The following is a 13510-nucleotide window of genomic DNA, read 5'->3' on the forward strand; positions in this document are numbered from 1 at the left end:
GCCCTATGGGCCCAGTTAATTGTGGTGTCCTTGACCCCTCTGGTTCTTTCAGTCCTTCCTCCCCATCATCTACAGGATTCCTCAAGCTTTGCTTAATGTTTGTCTGAGGTCTCTGCATCTGTTTCCATGTTGGGTGAATCCTCTCTGAAGAGCATTTATGCTAGACTCCTATCTGCAAATATAGTAGACTATCTTAACAGTGTCAGGAGTAGGCTCACTCTCATGGCATGGGTTTCAAGCTGGGCCAGTCACTGTCAACCCAAGGGTAATTTGGAAAGAGCTGACACTCAGACTCCCTAGTAACATGACAGGATCATCTTCTGCTTCTCTTATGATGTAAACTATTCAGGAAGTTGGTAAGGAATATTTGAAGTCATATATGGAACCAGGAAAGAGATCTAAAAAAGACACGGTGACACTTAAATTTGCCCTGAACTTGAAAGTTGGGAACAAAGACATATACTGTGACATCTATACTTGCTGTTGGGTGGTCCTCCTGTCCCTGGATCCAAGTAGTCAATGTATATTTACAATGTTTATGGATATTAGGCTGAATATCCTCTTTTCTATCTTTGTTTAATTACTTGAAATACGAGTTGGAGTAGTAGCAAGGTAGAATATTCTAAAATTTCAATGCTTAAGCATTCTAGAAATGTATTCCTTAACTCATAACACAATCTTGAATGAGTAATGCTGGCTTTTAGAAAGCTTTCAGTCATGTGAAATTAAACTTCAGTTTTTTGATCTTGTCATTTCTTAAGATTCTGGGGTTCTCTTTAGTGAGGCATCAAACAAAGTAAACTTTAAAATGATCCAGAATATAATGGCTTTTATTCCATTGATAAGACTTCCCCCAGTTCCCATGTGTTGATGGGAAGGTAGGTTCACAGTGGAGACCAGCTTCCTAGTAAAAAGTCTGCACTGTGTTTGAGAGTGTGTCTCAAGCAGTGGTCAGTACCAAGAGCATCAGTTGTGGTATTCAGCTAGTGAGAGATTCCCTTGCTCTCTGCCAGAGAGAAAAATATCATGTCCATTCGTGTTTCCTGCAGCTGAGCATCAAAGTTCATTAAGGTGCAGAAGCAGGGTGTCTTAGTCAGGGTTTCTATTCCTGCACAAACATGATGACCAAGAAGAAAATTGGGGAGGAAAGGGTTTATTCAACTTACACTTCCATACTGCTCTTCATCACCAAGGAAGTCAGGACTGGAACTCAAGCAAGTCTGAAAGCAGAAGCTGATGCAGAAGCCATGTTCCTTACTGGCTTGCTTCCCCTGGCTTGCTCAGCCTGCTCTCTTATAGAACCAAGACTACCAGCCCAGAGATGGCACCACCCATAAGGGTACCTCCCCTCTTGATCACTAATTGAGAAAATGCCTTACAGCTGGATCTTGTGGAGGCATTTCCCCAACTGAAGCTCCTTTCTCTGTGATAACTCCAGCTTGTGTCAAGATGACACAAAATTAGCCAGTACACAGGGTCACTTTCATATGAAGGACAACAGTGAGTGTATGCCACAGTTTTAGTTTTATCATAGAATGATGGAAATACCAAGTTGAGAAACTTAGGAATGAGTCCAAGTCATTCTGAATGCCTAGGTCTCCTGCTAGATGAAGTCAAAGTGAGTGGCATGTCCATATAATACTGATAGATCTAATTATGAGACTACCTCTTTCCCCAGCTTGGCAAGGTTGGAGATACTATTGATAAGGAACAGGGAATGTTGTAGAATACAGCCTTGGCCTCACAACCTTTCTGCTGTGCTTGCCCTTGCAAGCCATCCTTCTTTGTCATCAAATGTCTCCTATCTGTACAGAGCAGTGGGATCTAGCTGGTGCCTATCACTTGTACTAGCCTTGTTCTCTACACATCTTTGCCTATTCAGTATTTGTCTAGATGTCAAACAGAGGGAAAATTCTGAGAAATATGTCCACTGAGTATGGGTCTGACCACTTCTACATGAAAATGACCTTCAACAAGGATGATGGAATCATGGTCTCAATAACCGCCTCCCCCTTCTCTTAGTCTTTTTGTCAGCTTGATCTGTGCAAACATCTTCATTTAGGTACTGTGGAAATAGTACTGTGATGCTCCGCTGGGTTCCTTGGCTCCACATACTTCTTCAGCGTGGATTTGCTCTAATGTTCTGATTGCTTTTTCCAAAGACTGGCAATGCTTATGTATGGGTCAAACTGGCTTCATTGCTTTCTAAGGATCAGGGATGGGTTTGAGCTCAGGAGGGGGGCTATTTTATTGTGCTATACAAGTACCACATTTCTTGGTGAAAATAAACACCATATTGTTGAAAGAATGTAGCAACTTGTCAGCAGTTTTGGGTTGAGGCAAGTCAGTAGTTCAGTATTTTCTTTTCCTGCTTAGAATCACCTCGGGGAGAGGCCAGCCCCAGGAGCTCAGCAACTTGGCTACACTGCCTCGTTACTTGGCCAAAGGCATTTGAATGGGATTGTATACATAGATTCTAATATATCGGGCCACTTCTTTGCTGTCAGCACTGCAGACTCCCCTCCAGTTTTGCATTTGCTCTACACTGGATGACCACAATGCCTTGGCTAATGCCTTTTAATATCTAAGCCTTGTACATCTAGTGCTTGGTTAATAACAGGGAAAAGCTCTGGTGACTCACCTTGACCTCAGGAGGAAAAAACATCCTTTTAATAATCTGGGAGTTTATTTGGATCGAAGGCATACTGCATGTTACACAATCTTCTTGGAGAGCACACAGGTCATGGAATGGCACCCTTGTTTTTTATGAAGTCAGCAAAGACTTATAGGGGCCAGGCTCGCTGCTTCTCCAAGAGCCTTCAAATTCATCTCTAATATGTAACCCACTAGCCAGGCAAAAGCCCTCAGTGAGTTTAATGGGCTTTTCTCTAAGAACTTTTCTAAATATCTAACCTTTGCTGCAATTAAAGTCAAAGGTGCATTTTCTGAAGAGAGTGCCCACCCCCACGTTTTTAGGACCCACCCCAAAGTCTCCCATACCTTCTAACTTTTAACTTCCTAATACTAAATTCGGAACAAGTGGAGGGCAAAGGTAAAACATGGATCCTTAGTGGACATGGATGCTTTAAGATGAGTTGTATGAATGGAGTCTGGTCTCTGGGTCACTGGGAGCTCTTAATCAAGGGCAGTTTTGGCCTCAAACACAGCCCATGATATCCAGAGACATTTTGGTTGCTGCAATGGGAAGGAGGCATAGGAATTACTGGTGTGTATCTAATTGGTTGAGGCCAGAAATGCTGCTAACATGTTGTGGTATGCAAGTCATTCCTCAAACAGCCCCCAAGATGTCAGTAATGCTGGGTCTGAAGAACTCTGCTCAGCTCTTCACAACATACATTCAGAATACCCAGGCTGCCACTGATCTTCAGAAGATCCATTACATAATTATTATTTAGGCGTCTTTTACTCTGAAATTCAACCAAGGTACCACCTAGTATCCCTCTACATTCTGTTGTTCCTAGCCCATCTACCAACATCTCCTTCTTCCTGCCTTGCCTCCATGTTACATACCCTCACCATTTCTCAATCCCTATGGGGAAAAATGATAGCATATTGCAAGAGAGAATGTGTAGAGTCAAAAGTACAGCTCTTTGTAGTTACTCATTTAATCACAGCCATATCTTTTCTGGACCATTCCTTCTAAAGATAAATATGTTTATGCTGCAAGTGCCGCCCTGCACAGCTTGGTAAGCCCTTTGGAGATGGCACTGAAGGTAAAGAAACACATTCACAGGATGTTTACTCTAATGATGCTCTCAGAAGCATTTGGGAGTTTTAAACATATGCTTCCAGCATCTCTATCTTTACATGGCTGCTAAATTGTAGAAAAGCTGTAAATAGAAATAATGGACCCAGTTTATTTTTAATTAGAAAGCTGCTGCTTATAGCTGCAATCGTGACACCCCGAAGCATGCCTTCCCTTCATTTGGAAGGAAAGAATAGTGAATTCCTAGGGGTTTGAATTTGAGCCAGGTTCCTTGAGTCAGTTGGTCTCTGGACCCCTTCAAATCCAGTGTCTTTTTGTGGCATGTGGCTATAGGCCGACTGCACTACTTTATAATGTTTTTAGATAAAGCATAGTATGCCACTGTTTCTATCAAGTTAGGAATGAATACTTTAATATTTTCTTTTCTCATTTTTTTCTTCATATTTAACTGTTAACCTCTACCCCTCCATTTGGTAAAATAGTTATATTTAAATAGTTTCTACTTCCCGGGGATGTTTCTGTTACGCCTTTAGGTATGTGGATAGAAGCAATTTCATTACTTATCATCTCACAAGTAACATGCATTCTAGAAATGTAACATTTATGCTTAGATTTTATTTCTGCTGTTTGGTCCTCCCCACTCCCCATCCAGTTTTAAGATGATGGAAAACGAGGACAAGTCTTGTATCCAATTATTTTAGGAATGTTTGGGCTGTAAGACTTTTTGTGATCATGACCTAATACTTTTAAATGAAAGTGAAGAAACTGTATAGTAATTGGTGGCAAACATTGACTTCATGCCAGTGGAGCAGAGCAGCCACATGACCTCCCTCTGGGCTCACATATTCTCTCAATGCTGTGAGATATGGCCTACTTCTTGTTTTGTAAGTAATACCCTTCTCCTCTTCTCTGATGCAATAGGACACTCAGCTTAAAATCTAGTGATCTATGGGGAGAATGCTTATGTTGGGATATTCGCATTATAGTGAAAGAGTTAAGAAAAGGGTTTGATGCAACATGAGAATCAGCATGTTTAGTGATGCCTAATTAGGCTTAATTGGAAATGCTGGGAGGAAAATGGGATTAGAGAAAGAGCAATGTTAAGAGATGATTTAGAAGTGTGCTCTCCAACATGGTGGCTACCAGACACATGTGGCCATTGAGCTCTTGTGCTGTGACTAGCAAAGATGAGGTTGAATATAAACATGGAACAAACACCAGGTTTCAAAAAACTAGCATGAGAAACATAAAACATCAAATTAATAAGTTATTTTTTTTTACAGAGATCATATTGACATTGTTGTATTTTAGATGTCTTTCCTTTGGTTAATATTTTGCAGCATGAGTTTTTTTTTATCAACCCTTTTGATTTTCCAATGTAGTGATGAGAAAGTTTAAATATATCAGGTTTGTAGCATTGATTACCTGGGCAATTTCTTCACATTCATCTAAAAATATTAGGTCACAATTGAGATGAGTCTTACTAATCCAAATGGTTAGATATTAGGCTTGTCCTTATAGCCATATGCATCTCTACAACAAACTCCTCAACAATCTCAGAGTTTCATTTCTATTTTAAATATACAAGTATATTTCATCTATAAAATTTTTTTGACTTGCCTTGCATTTCTTTCTTTCTTTAACTTTTATTTATTTATTTTTATTCACTTACCCTCGATCACAGCTTGCATTTCTATGACTCATGCTGCTTTGGAAGTTCTGTAGTTGTGAACAGGCCCTGCAGAATGCACTCATGTCTATAAATCATAACTAGGCTATGGCTTGCTTAACACACACTATGCAACAGTTTCAAGTTTCAAGAGTAGTAAGCTCCAAGTCTCAAAATCAAGAACAATTGTAGCACAAACTTGTCCCTGTATAAATGTCATTATATCTCTGGACCTAGCAATACATATACATTTCTATATATGAGTTCTACTGAGGACTATTTTCTTAGATCTCTTCAAATTCTCTGAACGTTCCCAGGCAAATGTTTTCAATGTTCAGCTCAAGTGACCACCATCACTGTAAAGTTGAGGGCAACAGGCATTGACTGCAGATCTGGGTACCATGATGTAGTTATTCTGATCCCAGTTGGGGAACATGGGCCTTGAGTAGGATCTCAAGGTAGCCTTTTCACTCTTGTTCTTTAATGCTTGGTGACTTGATGCTTATTTCAGTATAAAGCTCACTTCCTACAGGATGACATTTAAGCTCCATTACAAAGGAATATTTTTCTAGCTACACATCCTTATACATTACAGCCACAAACTCTACAACAATCTCAGAGTCTCACTTCCATTCTAAAGGGACACACTCTTCCTTTCTTTAAAATAAATATTTTTACTTTCTCTACCTTCATGAATCCAAATTCTATTCAATATTAAATTAAGGCATAGGACAGAATAGAGAGAATATATTTGCTTATTTCTTACAGAGTTAATATATAAAATAATTAAAGTCTTCAAAAATCAGCAATAAAATGATACAAAATACAATTTAAGTAAAAGGACATGATAACACAGAAAAACTCAGTATATTAAACTATGACCGGTGAACAAAAAGATATCCCATTAGTAAAAGCATTTTATTTAAAATTTAATAAATCCTGCTTAAAACCAGGTAGGGTTGTACCATCATTTAATCCTTGGGAGGCAGAGGCAGGTGTATCTCTGTGAGTTCAAGGCAAGCCTGATCTTTATAGTAAGTTCCAGACCACCCAGAACTACATAATGAGACCCTCTGTCAAAAAAAAAAATCAATCATGTGTATAGACTAATCATTTATTCTCTATGTCTATTCCCGCTACTACTCAATAAATTTGAGTAAAAACAAAGAATTTCTCTGTTGCTGCTGGCAGAGCAAATATGCAAGTTGTGGGGTATCTATTGGATTAAATATTTGAAAGACAATTTGTTGCTACCTTATCAAAAATAAAAATGAGTGGCCCAGATGTCTAACTTTTAGAATTTTTTTCTACATAAAAATTAAAAGATATGCACAAAAATACAGATACAAGGTTTCATAGTGATACTGGAGATAAGGTTGAGTAGAATTTGTCACATTGTCACCATATAATGAATCAAAGTCACCAATATGGGCACTGTAGAAAGATGTCGCTGGTTGGAAAACACATGCAGTATAATACATATTTTAACGTTACCTTTTAAACTTGGTTTCTGTGTGCATATCGACATGGTTTATGGATATCATTGTTTTTTTTTTTTTTGGTACAATTACTGTCTACTAAGGTCCTACGTATGTTTTTTTCATTTACTTCATGAAATAGTTATAGAATACAGACATTTATTAACTCTATATATTGTGAAATAATTGATAATTAAGTAAGCACCTGGAGGTGGCTGAGCTGAGCATGGAAGGCAGTCACACTCCAAGCCAGTTGTCTGAAATTATGCTTGAATATTGCGGGGTGGATGGCATCATTATTTGAGAACAAGCATGGGTAGGAAGTCATATGAATAGCCTGTTAGCCCTTGGAGGCTGGGATCATCAGCAGAGAAGGAAGCACTCATATGATTTTAATCACAAGGAATTATGTCAAGTTATGAGTGACTTTCACACTTTATGCTTTTTTATATTTTAATATGCTTTCAATTTTCTGTTTACACAAGTACAGACTATTGGATTAGAACTTTTTTTTTTTTTTTTTTTTTTTTTTGTGAATGGTAACAAACCAGTCAGGGCTATTTTTGAATTCTCAAGAGCCTCTTTGTTCTTGATGAAGTCTTTCTGGGTCTCAGATCAGAAGATTCCGATCTTCATCTCTTGTTGACTATGTCTTCCATGAGCTTTAGTCTGCTCTAGCTTTGATGATGTTCTTCTCCTGCATTCAAATAAGTCCCTTGAAGGCATCTGACTCGTCTGATTAGATGATCAGAAAGGGTGACAGAGTAGGAGCTGTTGAGGCTTGCCTTTTTACCTGTACTCTCACAGGCTGACCCCTGATACCTTTTTGTGACATCATGTATTATATCTAGTTTGATGTCAGGGATAAAGCAGGGACACATGAAAAATTCTATTTAATTTTTTCGGAGCAAGTTTGCAGGAAAATACAGGAAGTAAATTATTTGAGAATTCATCACCTTCATAAAAATAGAAAAATGAACTGAGAGAAAGATAAAAAGGCAAATCCTCCTCCTTCAGCTTTCTTTGAAAACAAAACAACAACAAATTGTTTTCTTTATTATTTATTTATAAAGTGAGAGTGTGTTGAAAGCCTTCACCCTGTGGCACTGAGTAGGTCATCAGAACACTTTGCCATGTGGTACTGAGTAAGTCATCAGAAATCAGAAATAAATACATCAAATGCTACCACCAATTTTTACAGTAATCCTGCCTAAGGACAGAACAGCATCCAGAAGATTCCGGCATTGCTTAGTATAACTTGAAAATTCTCCTAGGACCTAGCAATGACCTGTGAGGGATAATGTTTTAAAAGGAATGGGACTCACTTGGCTACTCATCTGCTCATGTATTGCTCTGTCTTCATAGATATAATAAATAAGAGATTGGTTACTTGCCTGGGAGCAATCATGGGTCCGAAGTTGGATGTTTCTAGAAACTTAGAGTAATTATTTATTTACAAAAGATTGTGCTTACTTAAAAGCACAAGCTGTGTCTAAAGCCCTCAGCAACAATCTGACCTGTGGTAGCCACAGAAATAATTGACATACATGGACTGTTGGAGCCTGCTTGGGCCTGCTGGGGCCTGCTGGGGCCTGCTGGGGCCTGTTGGGGCCTGTTGAGGCCTGCTGGAGCCTGCTTGGGTCTGCTGGGGCCTGCTGGGGCTGGCTTACCCACTTGGATGCTCAGATGGCTTAATGGGAGAAAGGATAATCTTTGCAGTGTTCTTTCTTGTGCCTATGCATTCTGCTGGATTTCAATTTACTCTAATTATCTTGCTTCACAGAACAGCCCCAGCAGACTAGGGAGTATGGCCTTCTACAAGATTTATTGAAAACCCAGGTTATTAAGGGCAAGTTTTCCTTGATATTTAATCAGGTAGAAGAGGCTTCTCCATCACAGGATCTTCCATGCCACAAGACAGCGAGTTTTTGTGGCCTCTGTCAGGCATGTAGGTGAGAGAAGCAGGATTGACATGTCCTTACTTTGAAGATTTGTACATTGTCCATTGTGGGCTGAGGGTTCTCAGGAGCTGTTTTAAGTGCACTGACTTCTCCTATCCAGGGGCAAGAAATCTATAGCATATGTCAGCCATTTGCTGAATATGAGCACTGATTCACAAGTTAGAAAACGTGAAGGAGGAATAAGAGGAGAGAGATGGAAGGAGAAGTAAGAGGACAGTGACAGCAATGATGGTGATGGCCATGCTGTGATCATGAGGACGGCCATGCTGGTGATGTTGGTGATGGTCACACCAGTGATGATGGTGATGGCCCACTGCCGTTCTCCACTTCTCACTTCCAAATCTATAGCATTTTATAAGGGAAGGGTTTCAGAATGTCACAGAAATTCTTAAAGGAAGTGATCATCCAAAATGTGGAATAGGAAGTTTCTAGAACATTGGTTTTCACATAGATAGGCATTATGTCATTATGAAATAGTCACTTCTGAGCTCCCTACACCTTTAAGGAATCATTCTCATAGAATGCCTTACCAGACCAAGAAATAGCTCAAGCTCTTAGTTTTCTTGAAGACCCTTTCTTGGCGTTTGCCTGGGAGAATTTCATCATAAATACAGATTTAAGATTTATAAAGGACCCACATGTGTTTTCCAACATTTACTTTATTTTGTGCCTGGTACTAGAAAATGTACAAAGTATTTTTTAAAATCAAAATCCTTGATTTAAACTGATTTAATAAATGATATTTTTATACAAGAGAACACCTCATGCAATTGGGTATATGATGAGGGAACCCTCTTGGAATCCTCACCAACTGGTAGGCATGAGGCCAGGCAGACAGTAAGGTTCTGACACTGTTCAGGGAGTTGGTAAAAGGAATGAATATGATGCTATGTGGCTTGCAGTATGTGACCACAAAAATTCAGAAAACCAAGGACTCTGCTAGATTATGAAAGGCCATGGAGACCATATCACACTCCCAGAGAATCCAACTTAATGTGCATTTGTTTATTTATTTACAAAGCAGCTGAAAGACAGTGCATTGCATACAAGCGCATGCCAATGGTGTCAATGGCTCAGGAGGAAGACAAGATTTGGAGGGGGGGGGGGTGCAGGGGTAGACAGGTGATGTCTGACCTAGAAGTTGTAGTCTGTTGGAGCTATGAAGAATCCTGACTCATCCTTCCATATTATAGATGCAGAAACTGGGTCAGCAAGACAGAAAGAGCTCAAATCCTGGGCCAGGGAGCTGTCAAGCATCAAGTCCTGGCCAGGAGTCAAGATTTCTTTCTGCTTTTATTTCTTTATCTAGAGAACAGAGCTCTGAGCTTTTAGAGCAGAGATGCGAACTCGGGTTCCCCAGGACAGATGTCGTGGTACAGTCCATTTTAGATGTTTGAGAATGATTTCTCCTGGGAATAACTCAAAGTATTGTTGAAGACGTAGAGCTAAACCAGAAGGAAAAGGAAAACCAGATAGAGAAGAAAGGAAAAAGTGCTCATTGTGCTCAGATTCTCTTTTAAACTCACTGAATTCTATTCTTTAATTGGTGTATCAACCCTGTTAATAGAGTAGGCATTGCCTCATTTTACACATGAATGAACTTAGCCTCGGAATAGTTGCAAGTCTTATCTTAGCTTATTTACCTAACAAGGTATGGGACCAAGACTCCAGTTCCTATTTATAAAATGACTATTAGATTCTCTTTCCTAACAATTGCATTGACTATAGAAACGAGAGCACCTTGGGTACCTTACAAATCGACTACTTTTGTTTTCTCTATCGATGGCAGTAAGGTGCTAGCCTACCATGCCTAGGTTCTTGCTATTTATTTTTGTTTTGTGGTGGACATGCACCTAAGAATCATGTGTGTGTTTGTATGTGTGTGTGTGTGTGTGTGTGTCTGTGTGTTTTACTTGTAGTATCATGTAGTGATCACCTCTAATATTTTTGAATATTGTTTCTTTTTATAGGACAAGGGATTGAAGCTGTGAAATCCAGTCAAATTCAGGTGGCCAAAGGTGGGTCTTAGTCCAGAGACCTTCACTCCCAATTCTACCTTACTGGGCTAAGAACGTAGATATAGCTCCAGGTTAGAGTGTTTACATAGCACATGGAAGGCTTTGGGCTCAATCTCTGTCAGAGGAAAAAATACCCAAGCCCATGTTGTTTTTCTTGTATCAAAGTTTCCAAGCCACAGAAAGGAGGAATTCCTTGCAGGTAATTGAAGGCCAACTGTAGCAGGTCTACCCCTTCTAGTTTAGAATGGAGTCTAGAACCTGAGAATTTTATCAGTGTTGTTTTTCTGTCTGCATCTGAAATCCTTTCCCTCTCTTTGTTCTGGAGCCAGTTTTTAGGGTCTGAGTCTGACCAGTTATCCAAGAACAAGATGCCAGGCTCCAGATGTCCTGCTATAAACTCAACTTTGCAGGGATGTCCGGGCCTTGCAATCTGTCTGCATAATATCCTTTCTCTGTAGAGAAAGACATTAGAAAAAAGATGGCTTTCTAAGGCGAGGGACAGGACAGGCACCTTCGTTATGGTATGATAACCATCTGTTTAAGGAGTTAGCACTACTAATTGGTCTCTCACCTTCAGTATAAAAAAATGCACCTCTAACTCAGGGTCATTGTATAGTTCTCACATCAAAATCTTCATTAAATGAAACCCGAAGTGGTATAGACTACTCTTTATTTTTTCTTTCTTTTCCTTTTCTTTCCTTTCTTTCTTTTTTTATGTCATGGAAATGAAAATGACTGCCAGGAAGGCACAGAGAAAACTCGCATGACAGATGGAAGAATTTCTGAGACCAGGGAAGTTTGTAATTTATATTTCTTAGGACCAGTACAAAGCACTCTCCAATGAGCCCAGGCTGCTGTCCTTCAGGAGGCTGGTCAGGGAGCTGCTAAATGTGGACTGTCTGATAACTTTGGGTTTTCAGGATGTAATGCTCAGACAGAATCCTTGTCTTCATGAAACTTACAATTTTCTAGGTTTATTCCTCTCACTGAATAGGTGGGTTCTGAAATAAAGGTTGGACTCATAGTGAGGCAGAGTAAAAACTATTCATAATGATTTAAGAACAGATTTTTAAAAAATGTGCCCAACCCACTTTCCCCCAAAACATAAAACAACTGTGCTCTCTGCTTGTTACAGTGGCCTGAAACATCACCATTTGGGACAGATTACAGGCACCTTCTGAAAGTGAAATTTATACACACTCTCTTACTAGTATACAAGCATCTTCAGTGAGAACCTCAACATGTGGCTGATTTTTCTTCCCAACACAGACATCTGAGGACAAAGCACTGGGCAATGGAGACCACACAGGTGGGTGAGCAACCCATAATAGTAAATAGTAAGAAGAGAACGATGTGGTCAGACAGTGCCTCTGCCTGCACTTGGACATCTTCTCTAAACCTTGTGGTGAATGTAAAGATCTGTCTTAACTTTATGAAAATCCAGAACAAGAGTGACTTATGTGTACATTAGAGATATTGTTTGTTTCTGATATTAGTGGCATCTTCAAAAGATTCCCTTTATCTATCTCCATTCCCTGTTTATCCATTGAGGGAACTAAACTCATGATTACTATGATGAGCTGATAAATCTGCTTAAGAGCACTGGGGACAAAAGGACAACTAACAAAATGGATAATCACTTGCTTTGTTTGTTTGGTTTTTACAGTTTTAACTTGCTGAACCAATGAGGAGACCATATGTATACATACATACATACATACATACATACATATATACATATATATGTGGGGCAGTGGGCTGTGCACAGACAGCCTGGTCTCCAGTCGAGCATAGGTCTTGAACTCCGGAGGACTCAATGGGTGGTGATTTCTACCTACATGGGAAGGAAGGTGTTCAATATTGTCTCCTGGACCCCTGGCTCCTGTCGAAGTTACCCACCCCACCCCACCCCCACCGCCAGCCTCCACAGGAGATGTATGTGATTATCAGTCACGGCAAACAATGTCCCAAGATCCTGGCATTCTGGCTAGACTCCACACCAGTTACTTGACTATAGTCAGGTATGCTCCTCCCCACAGTTATCTGATAGCCCAGCCCACTATAAAAGGGTCTGTGTGGCCCCTCCTCGTTCTCTTTAGCTCTCACCTTTCTTATTCTCATCTCTAGCCCTCCTTCTCTCTCTCTCTCTTCCCCCCTCTCTCCACGTGGCCATGGCCAACCTCTCTCTTTCTACTTTCTCTCCTTGATCTTGCCTTTCTACAATAAAGCTCTAAAACCATAGACTGTCTCTGGTCATCAAGGCCTGCTGTGCTTGAATGTTGGGATAGGCTTTCTCCCAATGAGTCACATCTAACCTCCCACCAGAAGGCCTTCCTGTGCTCCAGCCACGGACTGGACCAAGGACTCTTGCCCATGTGAGAATCATCCAGTGCCCCTCTCTCTTCCTGTCTTCTCCTCCTGTCAGCCCAGGGACTGACTGAGCTGCCCCTGGGGCCCCCATTCTGTTCTCAGCTCTTCTGCTGTGTCCAGTGGTATCTGGGATTCCTGAGGCTGAGAACCTGGTACCTAGGACTGCCCCTTGTCCACCACCCGCTGAACTGGGCCAGTGGCTTCAGCCAGGCACCCACCTGGGGCCACATGGAAATTGTGTGGCAGTCCTTCAGCATCCACTCGCCTAGAGCACCAGAACTCCGGCA

The sequence above is a fragment of the Mus musculus genome, chromosome 11 (genome assembly GCF_000001635.26).
Source record: "Mus musculus strain C57BL/6J chromosome 11, GRCm38.p6 C57BL/6J".
In the NCBI taxonomy this organism is placed as follows: domain Eukaryota; kingdom Metazoa; phylum Chordata; class Mammalia; order Rodentia; family Muridae; genus Mus; species Mus musculus.